The 22,255-nt window shown below is 40.5% G+C and overlaps 1 protein-coding gene across 3 annotated transcripts in view; it reads right to left on the reverse strand.

Moving 5' to 3' along the window:
* LDAH (lipid droplet associated hydrolase) overlaps positions 1-22,255 on the reverse strand; it is a gene marked incomplete at both ends in the record, with an annotated part of 66,010 nt that overhangs the window by 28,932 nt on the left and 14,823 nt on the right. The gene's annotated exons all lie outside the window — the stretch shown is intronic.

The following is a 22,255-nucleotide window of genomic DNA, read 5'->3' on the forward strand; positions in this document are numbered from 1 at the left end:
CAGGGAATGTATATATTTGTGAGATAATTATATAACTTATTATTGCATTTCAACATTTGAAACATAGCTTCAAAATCTTCCTATAGCCTGTTTTCTCAAGCTTTTGTCATTTCACACACAATTATTTTATTTTACTTGTCAGCTTAAAATCTCATGGCATCCACTTCCTTTTGAGTCTTTTAGATTCAGGATTGCAAAGTGTTAGAATAATGATAATTATGGTTCCACCAGACTCTTCTTTACAGACTGCTCTGCATACAGTACCTATTGTAGAGTGCCTATTATTCCAAAATGAATAGCACAGTACTCTCACGTAGCCTCAGAATTCATGAATGGTCACAATAGCACACTCATCCTCAGCCTTACAGAAGTCTCTCACAAGGCTACTATGGTTTCTGGCATTATCAGCTTTCTCTTGCTTTCCACTGGCAAAGCTACGCTGAATCTGAAAAAGTGTTTTTGTTGACTAAAAAAACCGCTATTTGGTAATTCCTTGAACTTAGAGCTGGAGTTACCCTATGCGGGTCAGGGAGCAAAAAGCCCCACTGTTTGACAATGGGGTTGCAGCTTTTCCAAGTTAGAAACTCTAGTCTTTAAGCTTAGGTCAAGAATGACTGAGAGGGAAGACTCATTGACTCACTTCCTAACAACTACGGGTTGTTTTCTGGTGTATTCATTCACTCACTTATATATTGATTTTCTCAAGATATACAGCACCTACAATATACCAGATGGGGAGACGAGTGGAAACCAAATTGTGATTGAGGCAGTTTCTGCATTTAGAGAATCGGAAGTCTAGGAGACATCTCAATAAGCGGCAATGCCATTTCCCTCAGGCCTACGAGGGTAAATACTCCTGAAGGCCCCTCGCAGGGCATATTCTGGTAACTTTAAAAAAAAAGTAATTATCATTTATTTCAGGGGAAATATTTAATGACTCCTTGGACCTCTAAATTAACATATATGTCTGCCAAGAGACCAAATTCCACTAAAACAGACACAGCCTCTTCAGGGATTAATAATCCTCACAGCTGGATTGCAGCCCTATTTTGACAGGGGTCATGGGCAACACTTCCACATCAGCAGTCCATCCTGTTACTATAACTGGAATCTCTGGCTGTGTCAGACTTAAATATCTCCAAAATCTGCTTCCGAAAATAAACCTGACTGTGGCTTACCATATTGACTTTTGGGGCCTTGACCAAAAACTGATTTTTATCTAATCACCCTTCAGTGAAAGCCAGGAGTCCATGTGTGTCAGCCCAGCCCACACAAAGAGAGCTTCCAAATAACAAATTTAATACACAAACCTTAACTATGAAAATAAGAAACAACAGACTCACAGATATTTGAGTAAAGCATCTATATGAAAGCAGAGAATAAAACCAATATAAAAAGAAATAAAAAAAATAAAAAGACAAGGAAAGGATTAGAAACAATCAGTAGTTTGCTTAAAGATAAAACAGTACATTAAAGAAAAGTGGGATACAAAGAGAACATTTAGTACATTACATTCTTAAAAATTAAAAGTATGGTTTCTTCAATTAAAAAAATCAGTGAAAAGACTGGAAGATAAAAGTGGAAGAAAATCCACTTGAAAGTACAGAGAGGAGTAGGAGGAAAGAAAATGAGAGACTCAATCTAGTTTCAGAAAGAAAAGACAAAGAAAAAGCAAGAAGAAATAGCACCTGGCTACATGGGTGCTCATGCTGAGGCACCAAAGGCTGAGGACAAGGTGCTAGCCCCTAGCAGCTGCTCTAACATATCCCCTTGGCCTGTATGGCTGAAATTAACAGACATTTATGTTATCCTAAGTGGAACCACACTTTTACCATATAAGGCTCTGTGGATTAGGGCCTGATATATTTGGGGGAAATTTTTCAGCCTACCATAGATAACAATTTTTTTTTTAATAAATTCCAAACCAAGGTACAATATTGTGAAATTCAAAATATCAGGAATAAAAGATTTTAGAAGCTTCCAGAAAAAAAAATTCCACACAAATAAAGAGAAATCAAAATGGAATTATACATATCTACTTCTAGCCATGGTGAAGTCATAGGAAGCAGATTCACCCTCCCATCTTAAACAACTTAGAAAACCAGACAAGATATATGAAATTAATGGTCTTCAGACACTGGACAAAGGCAGTTCAGGACAATGAATCCTGAAAGAGAAAAATTAATGAGGTGAACCCTCCCCAAATGCCCCATTTCACTGCCTAGAGAGTTTCCTGGCACATGGAAAGGAAACCAAACAGAGCCTGGCCATCAACTGAGTAGAGAGACAAAGTTGAGCTTTGGGGAGGTCAAAGTGGCTAAAATTGGCAGGGCAGGGTGCTGGAGAAGAGAAAGCTGACTGCAGAGAGAAGGCACTTGTAAGATCTGCGCACAGTTCTCAGCCCCACCACCCTAAATCTTTGGCTGAGAAACTGGCAAGTGCATTTCTGTGAAGAAATTACAGGGAAAGAACTAATAGAGAGAAGCAGGGGAACAATCCCTACAGTTTCCACAGGACTGGGAATCATATGTTCCTACCAGGCCAGAGTGGAGAAACTTCCTAACACTTAGGACATTAAAAGTTCTCTGGAGGTATTGCATCAATAGTGAGACCAAATTAACCTTTGACTAAAGGCTGTTTAGACAAAGCTTAAATCACACCCTGAAAACATCAAAGTTTTGAAACAACCTGAGTATATTTCAAAACAAAGCTCAACAATATTTTAAAAATTACAGTGATATACAGTAACTTTTATATGTAACAATATAAAATTCACAATGCTTGCCACCCAGTCAAAAATTACCAGATACTTAAGAAAGCAGGATCATATGCCCATTATTAGATGAGGACTTTAAAACAGCAATTATAGAAGTACTTTACATATTCAAGAGAGTGGAGAACAGCATGAAAATGCTAAGGGGAGAAATGGGAGATTTATTTGTGTCAATAAATTAGAAGCTGAGATGAAATGGATAAATTTTTTGAAAGAAACAAAATGGCAAAGCTTACTTAAGAAGTTCACAAAGAGGAAAACTCACACTGGAGACAGAGAAAAATGAATAGAGATAAAGTGAGAGAAAGTAAGTTTGTGGTTAAAAACCTTTCCACAACAGGTATAAAAAAAAGTGGGAGAATGACTGATAGTACGTATAGGCTGTTATTAGGGTTTTTTAGAGGAATGCAATCAATAAGCGGAATGTGTAGTGTGTTTGTGGGGAGGGATATATACACATGAGATTTATTTACATATTTGCATATAAAGATATTTGTATGAATGAAAAAGACATTATATGAATGTTCATAGTAGCTTAATAATAACCTTAACTTAGGGTCTCCCTGGTGGCGCAAGGGGTTAAGCACCACACTATGAAGCTGTCCACAGCCTCTGTAGCACGAGTTCGATCCCTGGCCGGCCAGGGAGCAACCCACATGGTGCAGCAAACCTTTCCTGACTCGCCCGCTCCTCCCCTCGGCAGTGCTTTTGGTCGATCTGCCTGTTCTGTTCCCCACTCTGTCTCTGGTGGATCCTCTCACCCCCCGCGTCTCTGGCCTGTACCCCAGCTCTTGTATGCATAAATAAATAAATCTTTTAAAAAATAATAACCTCAACTTGGAAAATCCTGAATATCCTTCAACTGGTAAATGAATGAACAACTGTGGAATATACATACAAAATGTATTAATTGCCAGGGCAAAAGCTGTAATTATGCAGAGAACTTTGGATGACACCCTGATTGGATGAACAAAATGCATACTACCACCAAGCAGCAGCAGCAAGTGCCTGCAGGTCTGACATTCTGAGAAGGGCATGGCACCACCTATGGGATACTGCAGACTCAATTTAGAGGCTACATAAGAAAACACGAAGCACACACCAGATTAATAATATTCTGCTCATTGTAAAAGAATCATATTATTTCACATGTCAAATTTATGAAAAGAAAAAGGGATGCTATGAACTTCCAGATCAAAGGAATAGGACAAAGAGACAAGAATATCTGATCCCAGATTAGACCCTATAACAGAGGGAGAAAAATGCAATAAAGCTCTTGTATGCATAAATAAATAAATCTTTAAAAAAATAATAACCTCAACTTGGAAAATCCTGAATATCCTTCAACTGGTAAATGAATGGGTCAAATGTCAAAATTGGAACATGGAAAATAGATTAGTGCATTATATTAATATTAAATTTATTAAAGTTGGTAACTTTACTGTGGTTAAGAGAATATTTCTATTCTTTTTTTAAAAAGATTTATTTATGCACACAAGAGCTGAGGTATAGGCCAGAGGTGTGGGGGAGGTAAGAGGATTCACCAGAGACAGAGAGGGGAGCAGAACAGGCAGACTGACTGAAACACACTGCTGAGGGGAGCAGCAGACGAGTCAGGAGAGGTCTACTGCGCTATGTGGGTTGCTCCCTGGCCGTCAGGGGATCGAACTCGTGCTGCTGAGGCTGCGGACTGCTTCATAGTGTGGCACTTAACCCCTTGCACCACCAGGGAGGTATTTTTAAGAACTACACTCCTTAGGGTGATTTGAGGTAAGGAACCATGATACATTCAACTTACTGTCAAATGGCTCAGAAAAAAATTGTGTGTGTGTACTTGTGTCTACATATATGGAGAGAGACAGATTGGATGGGGGGAGAGTGAGAGCAAATAATAAAGCAAATCAAGGAAAATATTAACAGGCAAATCTGTGTAAAGTGTATATGGTGTTCCTCATACTGTTCTTAACTCTGGCAACCTGCCTGTAATTTTAAAATTAGTTCTAAATAAAATGTTAAAAAAATAAAGTACAGTCAACCACTGCCCTCTATCCCCAGCTGTGGCACTTCCAACCCCCTTTATCTTGCTCCATTCTTTTAATCAAGGGAGCACTGCCTTTGAACATACTAATTTGTGGGGCTTTTTATGTTTATGAATCTCTCCCCTTAGCAGACCGAGAACTCAGAGAGGCTGAGCTTTTGATCGGCTTTGTTCACAGGTGCACCCAGGGCCAGCGACAGCACATGGTGCAGATCAGCCAAACTGAAAGTTTGGCTGAAGGGCAGCCAGTCCCCTAAGACATCGTCTCATCCCTTCTTCCCAAGCAACTTCTCCTCCTCAAGCCCAGTTCAGGACTGGAGGTTACTTTGCGTAGAAATGGAAGGAGAGAGCTTCCTGGGTAGCTGGGGTGGCAAAAGCTAGGGGAAAGGCTGTTATGAGAAAGGGGATTCAGTGAAAGTTCACACACTAGATGCCGACACTCACAAGCAAACACCAGCCATTGCGCTGTTTGCATCAATGATGCTGTCTTCAGGCAGGAAATTTGAAGATTTTTTTTAGGGGCGGGGGCAGGAGGGACTAAGTACTGTACAGAAAAACAAAAGAAAATATAGGAGATAAGTGATAGGAAATGCCACAAAAAATGTCAGGATAGCGGTCCAATCACTGCAGGGAAACTGCCTAACTGACCAGGGCGCTCCCACACAATCCTCTGAGGATTTTCAATGTGTCATTCTTAAATATGAATAGATAACAAGGGAATATCAGAAATGTGAGAAAAGCTTCAATTATAGTAGCGAGATCAACAAGAACAAAACATGAAATAAAGGAATACCGAATGAGCAGAGAAATGTAAGAGTATCAAAAAATTCCCATATTGCTTTCTACAGAGGAAGAGAAAGATCCATGAAATAAAAATATAACAAAGTAGGAACAAAGTACAAGAAGTTACTGTCAGAAATTATTTATATAAAAGCTGAAAACAAAAATTTAGATATAGAAGATAAAGTTTAGGAAAAAATTCCATATTTCTTATCACATAGAATTTTAAAAAGTAAATCAATGAAGAGAATCATTTTTGGCAGTTTAACCTGAGAAAATGGGGGGAAATACGAGGGGAAATTTTCAGTATGTAAGGATGCCAGCTTCCATATTAAAAAAGGCTGGTTATACGGGCCAAGGAATATTAAAATCACCTTAAGATAAAAGAATGGGGACAAAATGATGATTCTAAAACTATCCAGAGGAAAAAACAGGTTATATAAAGACTCAAAAACTCAAAAGGATGTACTTCTCAAGAGCAAAGCTTGAAAACCTGAAGTGAGGCAACAGCTGGTACTGGTGGAGATGGTGGTGGCAGATGAGCTTACTGTGGAGAATCTTCCTGCCAAGAACAATCAGAAAAGCTGGAAAATACTTTTTTTTTTTAAAAGTGACTTTGAAAGCATCAAAGGCAGAAGGGATAGGAAAAAGCCAAAATCTTAGAGAAAAAAGAACTCAGAGAGGTATGCAGAAAAAAAAAAATCTTCCAGTTATTTGCTGATTCGCGAGCAGAAGCTTGAGAGATTGAGAAACTGAAGAGTTTCTGGAAATCTTAAGGGGCCTGAGGGTGAAAACTTGGGTGTTTGTACCCATGAAAGAAAAGGCATCCTTGGCTCTTAGTGGGAACCACTGATGAGTTACCCCTTGAAGTAGTGTTGAACTGGAAATAAACCAACCCTCACAAAACTGCTTTTGATTCAGCTTAATTACTTATGGCATTAAAGTGAACTGTCAACTGTAACTGCTGGTCAAAAGCAAAAGTAAACCCTTCTGGGAGGGAGATAAAAGCTTCATGTTGTTTGCACAATTTTTGATATGTAATGTCAGGTATTGAACAAAAGAAATCTCTCCAACTTCTGATGGTAAGTCTGCACGTCAACTTGACCAGGCCATGGGTACGCTATTAAATCTAAATTGGCAGATCAAGTAAAGTAGACTGCCCTCGCCAATGTTAGTGTGCCACATCCAGTCAGCTGAGGGCCTGAACAGAACAGAAAGCTGGGACACTGGTTGTTTTGTTTTGTTTTTGCCTTCAGACTCAAAATGACGCGTCAGCTCTTCCGGATCTTGCGTCTGCCTGCTTTTTTTTTTTTTTTTTAATTTTTTAAGATTTTTTTTTTATATTCCTCATACATTGCACCCCCCTTATTTTGACCCCAACCCCCCCCCCCATATTTGTCTCTGGTTTATAGTTGCTTGTTGATTTTGATTTTTTCTTTCTTATAGTTATTCTTTTTCATGGTTCCTTATTTAGGTTTTCTAAATAAGAAATGAGTGAGACCATCCGGTATTTTTCTTTTTCTTTCTGGCTTATTTCGCTGAGCATGATCCCTTCCAGCGCCATCCATGTTGCTGCAAATTGCATGTGTTTATCTTTTTTGAATGCTGAGTAATAGTCCATGGTGTATATGTACCACATCTTCTTGATCCAGTCATCTATTTTTGGGCATTTGGGCTGTTTCCAAAGCTTAGCTATTATAAACAGTGCTGCTGTAAACATAGGGGTGCAGGGCCCTTTTGAATTAATGTTTCTGTGTCCTCTGGGTAAATACCTAGGAGTAGAATTGCTGGATCATATGGAAGCTCTATCTTTAGTAGGTTGTATGATAATATCAATAGATGCTGAGAAAGCATTTGACAAAGTACAACACCCATTTATGATTAAGGCTCTTGAAATTCTCGGGATACAAGGAACATACCTCAACATCATAAAGGCCATATATGACAAGCCCACAGCCAATATCATTCTCAATGGTGAAAAAAGCTGAAAGTATTCCCATTAAGATCTGGAACAAGACAAGGATGACCACTCTCACCACTGCTTTTCAACATAATACTGGAAGTCCTAGCCAGAGCAATAAGACAAGAGAAAGACATACAAGGAATCCAAATAGTCAAGGAAGACGCCTGCTTTTGGACTAGAACTTACACCATCAGCTCTCCTGGGTCTCCAGCTCGCTGACTGCAGATATTGGGATTTGTCAGCCCCCTCCCATAACCGTGGAAGCCAATTCCTTCTCGGAAGTCTCTTTCTAGATACACCCCCCCCCCCCCAACTGGTGCTGCTTCTCTGGAGAAGCCTGATGAAGACACAAGACTTCTGAAGGACAAGGTGACATGACCAAAGGGAAAAAGCAGAAAAGAAACGCAGCCCTGTCAGTCCTGTCAGACTTAGGCGCTGCGGTCCTCAGACAACTTTCATTCTGACTTCAAATGTGTCATCCCTGAATTTTTATTTTTTAAGAATAAAAATAATTACGCTTTAAAAAAGTTGTTGACAGATCTATAGAGTTACTGAGGTAAGAAACTGTATACCTGAGACCCTCAGTGCTGTAAATGAGTTACCTCAATTGAAAAAAGCAATCAGCTAGTCCCAAGAGTCCATTAAAAAAACTGGACAATACAAAAGGGAATTGCTAGAGGTATCTGTGACTAACAGAATCAAGAAATTAAGTGACAAGATGGAGAATTCCAGGAACTGGGAATTATAAAATTATAGACTGAAACTTCCATAAGCAAAAACCAAAATAACAAATTGAGAACTGTAACAGGTGGGTTTTTAAAGTTTATACACAGCGAAAGAGAGGATTAATGAACTGAAAAATAAGCCAGAGGTAAATACCTAGATCAAAATAGAAGAGGAAAAAGGAATTATTTGTAAGTTACAACTCAATTATTAAAAAGTTCAAAAATAAAATCGAATTAATATGCAATGCCTATCACAAAAGGTAGAACACATGAGAATTATGAGCCAAAGGGTTATGAAGGAAGGACAGTGACAGGGGAAAGTTTGTGGAGGAGTCCGCATTTGAGATGATTTTAAAAGATGGATTGACGGTATCCCTTAGGCATTGGTAGGAAAAAACAGAGTGGAAGTGGTTCAAAAAAGGCATGCCGAGGAAAGTGCAGAGGACACGGGGCAACAGTTTTAAAAGGTGGCAGTGCTAGGTATGCAGAGGGCAGCCACAGGGGTCCTCCTCAGAAAATCCGGAAAGCCCCTGGCAGCCGAGAAATCAGAATCTGTACCCAAACTCCGTGACATGGCCTCTGTATCAGTGTCAGTCAACACTCATACAATATTACTAAAGCCCTCCGTGCCTTTCTCCTCTGCAATGGGGCACAAGAAGTTCCTCAGCATTTTCTAGAGGGGAGGTTATGAGAGAGGGAAAGGTTGAATACTTAACACTCAATTTGGCCCACTACGGATGCCCCCATAACTACACCGGTGTGCGGATAAATTACAATTATTTGAACCGTTTACGGATTCATGCACACACCCCCTCTGGTCTCTGCACAGCTGATACCAGGAAATGATACACTGTCTGGATTCCTGGGGACAGGCTTCCAGAGTGATGCTGACTGCCTTTCGTTTTATCCACCCATCACTATACCTCCCGATAACCAATAATCTGGCTTCCTTCCAACCACATACAATTAGTCTGAAGTGACTTGGAATGTGACATCTCAAAGCAACCACGTTTTCCTCTGGTGAAGCATCTTTCACTGAGCGCCTGCTAGGCTTTTTCCACATCAGGGAATTTTTTATGGCCTACATTGCATATTGTTCACAGATTTTCCATATGTGCAAGAAGGGGTGGTAAAATGGCCTCATGCACACTGAATATTAAAGAGTCTTATCCTTCTTTAAAGATCACATTCATATTTCTCATTACTGCAAACAGACTTAAGCAGAATCTTCTGGCTGGAATGAACAATAGTCACACACACACATATACAAAACCCAACTGTGTCACAGAATTTTGTTCCTATTCCCATGGTATCTTCTCTGACTGCCATGCGCCATCCACTAGGCCCTGCGAATCTGCTCTCCTGGGGACACTCTGCTCCTCAGCACACCAAAGTGCAGTGCAGCAAGGTACAAGCTGTACTTTTCAGACCAATAGCCATCCGATTGCAGGGTATTCACAGACACCCCTCTGCCTTAGTCACGAACGCACCCCAGAGGATCTCTGTGCCCTACACGGTCCCACTTGGCCATTATGAAACTCATCGTCCGATGAACACTCAAGTGTCAAGTTAATGAGTCTTAAAAAGACCTATATAAAAATCACAAACTCTTACACCAAATTCCTCTCTAGCAAATTATAATCAGATCTAGCCATGTCTTTCTTTAAAAATCTCACATTCTGGGGCCTCCCCTGGTGGCGCAGTGGTTAAGCGCTGGGCTGCCCGCAGCCTCTGCAGCGCAGGTTCATTCCCGGGGCCGCCAGTGAGGCTCCCACCAAAAAAAAAAAAACAAAAAAACCTCACATTCTGTTTGAAGATGCTACCTGTAGTTTTACCTGTACCACAAAAGCAATTTGTGGTACAGTTAGTGTGTTAAGTCTGTCTGGATGCTACACTGATCTTCAAAGGCACATTTACTTCTTAAGCATTTTCCCCACCTTCTTGAAATGTACAAATATATTAACTTTTATAATCGGAAAGGAAAACCTTTAATATAAAGGAAGATATTGCAAACCAATTATAAAAAGACACTTTCAGGACAAAGAACATTTGAATATGGACTTTTTTAGATCTCAGAAAACTATCATTGATTTTTATGATATGGTACTTGTATAAAAAAAGATTCTTGGGGCCTCCCTGGTGGCGCAGCGGTTGAGCACTGGGTTGCGAAGCTGCCCACAGCCTCAGCGGCACCGGTTCAATCCCCGGCTGCTCCCCGGCCACCGGAGGAGGGTCCCACATGGTGCGCAGACCTCTCCTGCCACCCGCTGCTCCCCTCAGCAGTGTACTTCGGTCCTTCTGCCTGCTCTGCTCCCCGCTCTGGCTCTGGTGAATTCTCTCACCCTCCCGTGCTTCTGACTGTACCCAGTGCATGTATAAACAAAACAAACAAACAAACAAATAAATAAATAAAACAAAAAAAAAAAAAAAAGATTCTTTTTAAGTGATGCACAATAATGTATTTAGGATTGAAATATCATCTGGGTTATTATTTACCTGAAAGCATTAAAGAAAAACTAATGAGGTAAAGATAAAAAATAGTAGTGACCATATTAATTGAATAATGAGTATCTGGAGATTCTTGATACAATTATTTTTATTTTCTGTTTGTAATTTTCCATAATAAAAATTTTGATGTCAGTTAAGAAGGGGCTTCTTTTTCCTTTCTATCTATGTTTCCTTAGATTGCTATATTCATTCTTCACTATTCTTACAACAAGCTGGTGATTAGTTTATGACATACACAGCAGACTGGGAGACAACAGGTAAATTATTCTCAGTATTCGTCACAATGTCACATAAATAGTTCCTTGAGTGCCCAAGGACACAAACATACAGACAGTGGAGCTTGCTGGACTGCAGAGGGCTACTGCAAAACTTTGAGAACTGCACGCAAATAAGAGGGCTTACTCTAGTTTCTACAGACAGACCTCTCCTAGTTTGTTGCTTTAATCTTAGACTGAAGATTTTAAAGAAATTAGAATTAAATATATGGCCCCACCCCAGGGTGACCCTGATAACTAAAGGAAATGAGAAAATACATTCTACTAGTACTGTTTCCTGGGCGAGTTGGATGTCAGCACCTTTTACTCAAGGAGTCCCCTGGTATGAATAAGGTCAGAGGCAAAGGAGATACAAAAAGATCTTTCCTTTACAGAACTTGCTCAGTGTCCCTCCTGCTTCCAAGGGATGATAGAGAAGACAGAGTTGACATGTTATAGAAAGATCAAGAACAGATTTCATTGTCCAGAGCATCTCAAAACAGTTTGTGTTGCAAGGTTTTGGCAAGCTTGGTGGTTCTTAAACTTGAGCATGCATCAGAGCCACCTGTAGCACTTGCTAAAACAATGATGGGTGGGGTTGGCTAGAGCTCTGGATTCAGCAGGCCTGGGGGGGGGGCCCAATCATTTATACTCTAACAAGACCCCAGCTGATTCTGATGCTGCTTTGAGAACTACTGGCTTGGACATTTGAACCAGTGCCTTGTGTCATCTATTATAATCTATTCACAATTACTCTTGGGCTAGAAGAGGTGGTGATAAAATGTGTTCAGGCAGCAAGTGTAGAGCTTTCTCTGGCTAGTAGCCACTCAATTTCATTTGCCTAACCTGTCCCTTCAAACACACTTCACCAACTTCCCATTTACTGGACCTTTGAGAAGACGGGGTATTTCCCATATCTGACAGATGTCATGGATACACAAATATTAAAATGGCTCAATATTTCAATCTAAAGTGTTCTGAAATTCTCAGATGAAATGCATTAGATAAAGTACTAAGTATTAACATGCATGAAGAATGTTCTATTATAAAACCCCTGTTTTCACTTTCTTGCAGTTTTCCAAAAAATTAGTCCTTTGTGGTGAAATTTTCCATGCTTGATTTCAGCCCAAAGGTGTTTTTTCTTTTTTTCAAAGTTTGAGAAAAATATATTAAATAGTTTTTGAGTTATGAAAAGACGAAAAAAAAAAAACCCACACAATTTTTCCACTTTGAAAGCAATTTCGGGATTTTTAAAAAATATGCAGATAACTAAAAAATAGCTGAAGTTGAAAAGTTGAAACTTTCCATGTGTCTTGTTTTCAACAAGGTAGTCTGGGTAATTCAGAAAAGACAACGTTGTATACATGCACATAAAACAAATATATATTTACATAAATGCACAAGTGATTGGAGAAACGGCATTTCATCATGCCCAATACAAACCTCCCTAGAGTAGGGGTCAGTGTTTTCTGAAATGGGGTCTTTCACAGATCAGAGTAGTGGGCTGCCTGACCTCTGTGGTTCTCTCACAGCAGGGCTCACTGACAGGCCAGGTGGACACAACTGTGGATCTTCCATCCACTGTATCTGCAGAATCCTCCAATTCCCTTCACATGCTAACCTCCCCTCCTGTTCCCTGTTTAATTCTAGGATTTTGTTCACTGCCTTCTGAGTTCAAATTCTGCCCAAGTCACAAAACCAACTCTCTATGCTCCTGAATATTCGCATGTGTCCTATCTCCCAATTCTCTCCAAACGCCCTGGAAAGCATTTGCCCACTTCCCACTAAAACACTCCTTGGGTATTTGAAAAACTCAAGTATTTAAGAAACAAAAGTTGAAATCTTAAGCTTAAGTCAAATAAGCTTTGGTGATTTGTCAAAGCAAGTACTCTAACCATCTCTAATCATGACCTTCCTAATCCACCTGGAAGGGGATGATGGTAAAGTCAGAAAACAATGCAGAGTCCTAAACCTGCCACCTACTAGCTACCTGGCATATGGGTTAAACTTATAACTCCTTGGAACTTTAGTCTCATCTGTAAAATGTGAAAAATTAGGTTGGTAAATGACTGCAGGGTAAGTGAATTGATCAGGCTTTTTTCGCCACTAGCCTCTGTGGCTATTATCTGCAGCCTTGATCACCTTAATGCAGAAGGCGTTTGGGAGCATGAGAGCGGGCACATGTGCCTGAGTGTGAACACCTGGAGCATGGGTGGGCACGCAGAATAAATGTGCACACCTGCGCCTAGAGGGCAGGGCTATAAGGGCGGAGGGCTATAAGGACATGGAGGATGGCTGCTGGGAGTCGGCCACAGAGGACCAGTGAGTATAGAAAATGTGAGACAGCCCCGTCTTATACCCTGAATCCCTTCCCCGCCCCCCTTTGCTTGCCTGCCTTGTCAGCCTGCAGGCTTGCCACTACTGCACCTTTGTTACATTTTGTTACATGGGAACGAAAGTTTTATAAATCTCAAATGAGTGTTGGGTATAACCTTTAGTAATGACAATAACATCAATTAAAAAAAAAAGTTTTAGGTTCCTGGATGCAAAGAGTCAAGTTTAAGTTATGAAAACGCTTTTAAAAGGAGGTTATGATGAAGGAAAAAATTCAGTTTCCCTGGCTTTCAAGTGTGCAGGCTTAAAGACAAGAAGGAACCTGCTCCAAAAAACATTCCCATATCTCTTTCACGTTCAACATTTCTCTCTGCGCCATTCCCCTCAGACTTCCAGGCAAACATTGTTCCCTTGGCCTGCTTCTTCCTTGAGCTGTCATCGGGTCTTTGCCACATCTTGGGCCAATTGCTGAATCACTATCCAATTATCACCTAACTTCCTGCATTATTCTCATTATTCACTAAAAATGTTCTCTTTGAGGTGCTCACGACCATCCAGTTACTCATACCAGAAACCGTAAGTCTTCATTCTCTTCAACCTTTGTTACACTCTTTTTTTTTGTGTCACCTATTGCTTTTTAATATACTGTCTTCCTTCCAGTCCACAAAGACTATTCCTTTTGATTCTGTGGGTTCGGATTCAAATAGGGCACAGCTCAACTTCTGCTCTGTATGCCTGGTGGCATTCAGCAGCCTGGAAAGTTCCAGGTTTCATGTCTGGCTGTGTGGCCATCTTGGACTTTTTCAGAATGGGTGATCTCTGGCTGGACTTCTTATGTGGCAGCTGGTTGCCAAAAGGGAGGCTGCAGAAGCTCCCACTCCTTCAGGTCTGAGTCTGGAAGCACCAGAATGCCACTTCTGCTGTACCCCACTGGCAAAAGCAAGTCATGTGTGCCGCCCAAACTCAGGTGAAGGGAAAGAGACTTCACCTCTTGCAGCAGAATGGCAAAGAGTCAGTGACCATCTCCAGTCCAGCAGATGCCCACACCTTCCTCAACTTTCCTTTGTCTTCGCTTATGTGGTATAACAGCTTTCAAATTTTTTACCTCGAGCCATAGTGGGATACACATTCTACACTGTTATGTATGATATCAACACACACTCAAAAGTAAGTCTCACAAGACATACTTGTGAATTCTCTATTTTCACATTCTATTTTCTAATATTTTCTATTCTATTTTACTCTATTATATGTGTATTCTTTTTTAACCAACACTGTTTCATTCTTCATAAATGCATGTTTCTAATTTTTCTATTCTAATCTTACCTTATTGTATTCATTTCTGGAAACACTGCCCCCTTCCTTGAACAGGACCACACTTCGAAACCTCCCTGATGGCAGACTTAGCCAGGGGCCTGCTCTGTCCAGCATGGTGTGCGGAACAGCAAATGTCACTCTCAGAGAGAGGTTTTTAAATGCAGGGTGTGGCTCATTGTTTCCCTTTATCCTCTGCCAGGAGACTGGGACATTCCAGATAGAAGCTACTCCACCAACCTAGAGTTGGGATTAAGAGCCCATGGAGAAAACTACACGGGGGCAGTGTACCCTCAAAGGACTGAATCATAAGCATAAACTTTTGTTGTTGTAAGTCACTGATACCGTGTCCACAGTCACCCCATCTGGACTCAGCCACTGGCTGCAACCCACTGAGGTGATTTCAGGACCCATTAATGATGAATGGCAGCCAACAATTTGGAAAAATCATGATACCTTTTAGTCTTTCTCTGCTTCTTCCTATTCCTCTTTCTTTATACAGTGTCATTCCCCTAATTACATCTGTGACTTTTGTTCTCCCCTTAGTAAACTGAACTTGGCAAGTCCCAAATACCTTCCTTATTTCTCACCTGCATTACAAATATGCTATCCCTTAGTTGTTTGCTTTTCATTCTACACTTTCTCGCCACATTTTATTCTTTTCACTGAGAGATTACTCTACCTGATGTATGACTGTCACCACCACAGATCCTTCAGTGGCTCCTTGTGGTTCAGAAAATGGAGTCCGAATCCCGACAAGCCAGCTTATGTGCACTTCCATTTCTGTCAGTCTAGGTCCCTACCCAACTGCTCCCTGCATACAGCCACTCTGCATTCAAATCAGACCACTTACTGTTCTCTTCATATGCTCAGCCACTTCTTTTTTTCATACTATTCACACTGCTTAGAATGCATAGCAACCATCTACCCCACCCAAATATCAAATACTCATTCTTCCCCTATTCAGATATTAGTTCGCCCATAAATCTTTTTCTTTTTTAAACTGCAGAACACTGATTCTTAAACAGGTAGCTTTTTCTAATCTTCACAGAAGTCACTTCCTCTTTTAAAACCTACCATACTTCCTCATCCTACCTTCTGTTTCTTATCACTTAAGCTATGAACTGTGACCAGTGAATTATCTCCTATTCTTCCTCCTCCCTCCAGATTATCTCTACGCTGAATGCAACTCAGTGATGTTGTAGGACTGATTTCCACAAGCCTGTCTAACTCTGCAGACATGCGGTTCATCAGAAGGGTGTTAGTGCACCATCAGTCTCAATCACCTCACTGCAGAATATATGAGTTTATTTTTTCCAGAATACAGATAAGATGTATTTCTGAATCAACACCAACAAGATCTAACAAGCTAATCTAATTCGTCAAGTTTTCCAAACCTCTCAGCCACGCGTGTGGTGTATGCTCTTAGTCTCTAAAATATCATGGGGGATGCCAAAGGAAAAAAAGTTCTATACTATAACAGAGTCCGAGTATTTAATTTCATCAATTTTACTCGTGTATCTTTAAGACATGTTTATTCTTCCTTGAGATTAAATTCTACGTGCTAATGTTTTTTCTTCCCACAGCAAATCAGTAGCAACAAATTAAGTAGGGAAGAGAAGTTGAACCTAACAACTAAGGAAGAAGAGAGGACAACTACAAGATAAACAGGTATGAGTACTTTTAAAATAAAAGCCACTATCATCTGAGAGATTTCAGGACATAAGCAAACCCCCTTTGGTTCTATTTCACTGTGGCACAATGGCACTGTCAAAGGGTGTGCTCAAATCCCTAGCAAAGAATTCCTCCATTATCAGTATTCATTATTGAAGGAGGAGGATAAATTAAGTGATTTATTTTAAACAAACTTTTATCCAACTGGATAAAATAGTCTGGTGCTTAAAGGAGTGAGTTTATGTAATCTGGAAATTTCATTTAGAGAGAAGATATTTTTGCCAACCAGAGAGACAAAGGAAGCTCTATGTTACTGTGTATTTTCCTCAAGGAAGGTCAAATAAAAAAAAAAAAGTTAAGGTTTTGAAGGATCTGATATCTCTGGAAGGGGAGGAAGTGTTATAATTAAATACCACATAAATTCCTAGAGGAAAATAAAAGCTAAATTACTTGAGTTTCACCTCATGACTCAGGGCAGAGCCCAGGTAAGAATCAAGGGCTTTCTGGTGGGAGTGCAAACTGGTCCAACCACTATGGAGAGCTGTGTGGAGGTTCCTCAATCTGCTAAAGATGGAACTTCCATATGATCTGGCAATTCCACTCTTAGGTATTTACCCAGAGGACACAGAAACATTAATTCAAAAGGGCACCTGCACCCCTATGTTTATAGCAGCACTATTTATAATAGGTAAGCTATGGAAACAACTCAAATGCCCCAAAATAGATGACTGGATCAAGAAGATGTGGTACATACACACAATAGAATATTACTCAGCAATCAAAAAAGATAAACTTATGCAACTTGCAGCAACATGGATGGAGCTGGAAGGGATCATGCTCAGTGAAATAAATCAGAAAGAAAAAGAAAAATACCAGATGGTCTCACTCATAGCAGGAATTTAGAAAACCTAAACAAGGGCCCGGAAAAAGACTAATTATAATAAAGTAAAAATCAAAATCAACAAGCAACTATAAACCAGAGACACACTACGGGGGTAGGGAGGAGAAGGGAGTAGGATCAAAACAAGGGTGGTGGGAATTGTGTGGGGACTATAACCAAGATGGAAATGCATACATTGTGCAAAAATGAAAAATGATGTAAAAAATATATAAAATTAAAAAAATAAAGAAGGCTGTCCCCTTCCCTGCAGAACTATGTCATAAGGAGCAAAACCATCTAGTAGAAGAATAAAAAAGCAAACAAAAATAAAAAAAAAAAAAGGGCTTTTAACAGCCCTGAACTTTCTGCAAACTACTGGCAAAATTGGGCGGCAGACACAAAGGATTGAAGTGGAGAGAAGAAGATTCTAGATAGTGGGGACAAGACTATTATTTTCTGTTCTCAGTTTGTGCCCCTGACCCGAATTGCTAGAACAGCATCTGTGGGGTGCTCTGCCTCCTGCTCCTCAGGCTGTAGTATGATAAGTCACATGTATTCAGCTGAGCACCAGGGCTCTGCCACCGTCACACAGAGGTTGAAAGCAGCACAGGGCATCTCTGAGGGCCGCTCTCCACCCACGGCTGCTATCACTGTGCCCTACCTGTGGCTTCAGACTGAGCTGAGGCTGAATCCTGACAAGGCACTTCTCTCCCTGGCCTCACCTAGAAAATGAAAGATGGGGCTACCTTATTTCTAAAGCCCACTTCAGTTCTAAGATCCTAGGAGTTTGAAACTGCTTATTATTACAGTTTGTGACAGTCAACAATCACCTATTTTCTCAGGTTCTTTTTAGATTCTTTATTCTGAACATTACTGTCAAAATAGGAAGAATTTTTATAGTGCTATGTACCAAATTTGCTTAAACAAAAAAAGTTTTAATGGTAGATTTTTAAAGGAATCATATAAATTTTTTTAGTATATTAAATGCAGGTTAGATAATGAGTCTAAAACACGCCATCAGTTTCTTAAAATCATTTTAAGAACAAAATTTCCTATAATTAGTTACAAAAATATTGCAAAGAACTGAACCAAAATAAAACCAAACAAATCAGCTACTAAACTACACATATGTCCTCAAAATCTAATGGGAGTCAAATATTCCAGTAAAAATAACAGAAGAGATGGAAACACAAGTTTCTGATTATCACACTTCATATGTTATAAAACATAACAGCTAACTTATTTTTGGCAAAATGATTAGGGATTGCAACACTCTGGCTTACACAAACTTATTTGATTGTCAAATGCATCTTAAATGGAGCGTGTCATGCTGACTTCAGGCATGCAGGCACTGCAGCCTTCGAGTAGCCCAGAGACACCGAAATTTCAACACTTCAGCGGGGATCACACCACCAATATTAACTGGGCCAGGTGTTTAAAGCGGGGGAGGCTTCAACACTGTAGTTAATTGAAACCAGATAAAGCCTTTGGATGATAAAAAAAAAAATCATACAGATGGTCACCCTTCTCCCTGGGTGACCTTTATGGACAATTTATTGTGTGCATTATTTTCTAGAATACACCATTTTTAAGAAAATGCAGTTTCACATGTTTCTCTGAAAACTTTGTAATCACAGTATGAATTATGTCACCATAAGCAGACTAGGTTAAGTTTGTATTTCATCTCCCCCCGATTTTCACCACTATTCCTGCAAGGGCAAGAACACCTGAAAGTGGAGCAATGATCAGAAAGGTATGAGGCTGAAGACGCCATAACAAGTTACATAACCTAAGATGCCTGTCTGTCTTTCCCAATAGACGCGGTGGACACAAGCCAAAAAAGAGATGGTTCAAAGAAAATGTGGTGAACAACTGCTTTCAAAGATGTGTAGAGACCCTAGATATTACATGCAGGGTGGACGTGGAGCAAACAAAAAAACCAGAGGACTGATGTGTGATTAAGTTAATAAACCGTGACGGGTTCAGAACTGGGTATTTTCTTCCCTATGTTTCCAGAACAGGGTATGAGACTTCTTCACAGAAACTGACACACACGCACATCTCTGTGTCTGTATCTCGATACACAGAGGGAGATTTTTATAGGAATTGGCTCACGAGATTATGGAGGCCAAAAAGTTCCACAATATGCTGTCTGCCAGCTGGAGGACCAGGAGAGCCCGTGGTTTAACTTAGTCTGAGCTTGACATCCTGAGAACTGGGAGTTGGTGGTGTAATTCCCAGTCTGAGGCTGAAGGCCTAAGAACTGGGGGTGCTGCTGGTATAAGCCCAGAGTGCAAAGTCTACGAATCAGGAGTACCTAGGCCCCGCCACAGGAAAGGATGGGTCACCCAATTCAAGAAGAGAGAAAGAATTTGCCCTTCCTCTATATTTTTGTTGCCTGTGTCCACCACTTTGGTGAGGGGGGATCTTTTTCACACCGTCTGCTGATTCAAATGCTCATCTCCTCTGGAACCACCGTCACAGACACACTCACCAGCTATCTGGGTAGGGCTTAGCCCATTCAAGTTGACACATAAAATTAACCATCACAAACAATAATGCTATTATTACTTTCAGTAGGCCGATGCTTTTTTTTTTAAAAATATTTTAAAAACACCTGGAACAACTAAAGGCCAAAAATTGTACTTCATATCAGTTTCCTATATTTTTTGACAGAGCCAAGTCACTTCCCATATCAGAATATAAATTGGTGTTTAATTTATATATTTATGTTTACACGTGATGTACTACAACCCAAGTGAAACCCTGACTGTGGTGGTGGTGGGGACAGGCAGCTTCTGACATGGACCCCAGTGATCCTCGCCTTCTACTATTCATGCTCCAGGGTCACTCACTCCCCCAAGTGTGGATCGGACCTACTGATTTGCTGCTAAGAAACAAAAGTCTTGCCAACAGACTCCTTCTCTTGCTCTTCTCCCACACTTGCTCTGATTAGGCTCCTAGACAGGAGCTGAGGGTGGCCTCCACCCCACTGCTGGGGATGAACCAAGACCCTCAGTCCAACAACCCTCGAGGAGCTGAGTACTGCCGACATCTATGGTGTGAGCTTGTGCATTCAAATCTTCAGAGGCGACCGCAGCCCTGAGTCACCGTGACTACAGTCTTTTGAGAACCCTGAAGCAGAGGACCAGAGAAATCATGACCAGATTGCAGCCCCACAGTAAGTGTGAGAGAAAAGGTACTGGGGTATACTGTTAAGTTTTGGGGCAATATGTTACACAGCAGTAGATAATAGCTAACTAATAATTGAGCCAGTGACAATTACCTTCCATTACAGCTAACACTTACATGGAACTTTTAAGTTGTATGCACTACTCTTAATTCTTCATATAATTCCTCTCACAAAAATCTTTTCTAAATATCTCACTATCCCCAATTTTCAGATGAGGAAACTGAAGTACAGACTCAGTAACTTGTCCAAGGTCACACAGGCAAAGTAGGACAGCAAGTATTTGAACCGGCACTAGGGTTCACTGCGTCTGTGCTGACAGAATCATCATGTGGCAGAGCTGGACACCGTAAAGATGGTGACCTTAAAACAGTGCCACAGGAGATTTAGGGGCATAAAAATGATCAGAAGACATGAAAAATGCTAAAAACAAAAATAAAGTCTACTCTTGGATTAAGATACTTTATCTAGGGTTAGGGGAGAGAGAAGAAGCAATAATACAGTGAATGGAATGTCATCTTGAATTTATTCATGCTTAGAAATGAAAAATGTATTTTCTTATATCCAATAGGAGGAAATTAACGATCTCCATTTGGTATTAAAAACCACACCCAGGGAGGATATAGTTGTACTTTTTCCAAGGGCAATTATGAGTAAGAAGTACATGTGACAAGCTGGTAGGGAAATGAGCAAATTTCTAGTGAGCTCCAAGACTCCAACGGAGATATTTGATCACACAGTGAGAAAAGCCCAAATACTAAGACAGATTCCATAGAGGAATCACCTCCAATCCCACATTCAGATGGTCAGGCTACCCAGCACCCCCTCAACTCCCCCATGCCCTGGGCTTACATCAGACAGTAGATATCACACCTGTGGGTTGCTCTGTCTCCTCTAGAGACCTGGCTGTCTTACCTCAAAGATGATTTTATCCACTGGAATGTCCTCAAAGCACAGCATAGGGCTTGACACATGGCAAGTGTTTAACATATGTTTGTTGCATAAAGAAACATTATATCGTGAATCACATCCATTCAATGGATCATTTTTGATGGTGTATGTTAGTGACAGTATGAGGTTCTGCTTTGTTTTCAAGCGCAGTTCATCAGCTTTCTGGGCACTTTTAATAGGTCTCTGCTTCTCCAGCGTCTCGCCTACTATAAGGCACACTGTGGCACCCAGTAAGTACTTGTGAATGACTGAATGTTGCAATAAGGCTGCCCAGCCACAGAACAGCAGATAAGGATGGAGACTTAAGACTTAGGAAAGATCTGGTGTTCTACAAAGACAGTTTTTGCCTATCACCGATGATAAGGCCAATTAATTTTCCTTTTGAAAGGAGGTGATAATATTTGCAAAATATTCTCCCAACAAAGACAGCTTCTTGTCTAGGTCTTAGCTGATGACTGCCCTTAAGTATTCCTTTATAAAAGGCAGCAAGTTATATGTAACGTCAGTACTCCAGAAAACCTTAGATTAAAAGGCATTCCTCTAGGGCCTCCCTTGGTGGCGCAGCGGTTGAGCGCTGGGCTGCGAGGCTGCCTGCAGCCTCTGCAGCGCCGGTTCATTCCCCAGCTGCTGGCGAGGGTCCCACCAAAAAAAAAAAAAAAAAAAAAAAAAGGCATTCCTCTAGAAGATTCCTATCTCCCTCAGCATTGTTCTTTGACATTATGGGAATTTCATGACTACACAAGGAGACCTAAGTAAAATGGAGAGGATAAAAAGAGCCGCCAACTATACCCTCTCCGTTCGACTGATCAGTTAAACAAGAGAAAAAGAGGAAAGAAAAGCTGTGGAGGATTTGTACAGGTGCATACCCAAG

Source organism: Talpa europaea (genome assembly GCF_964194135.1).
Source record: "Talpa europaea genome assembly, chromosome: 6".
NCBI lineage: Eukaryota > Metazoa > Chordata > Mammalia > Eulipotyphla > Talpidae > Talpa > Talpa europaea.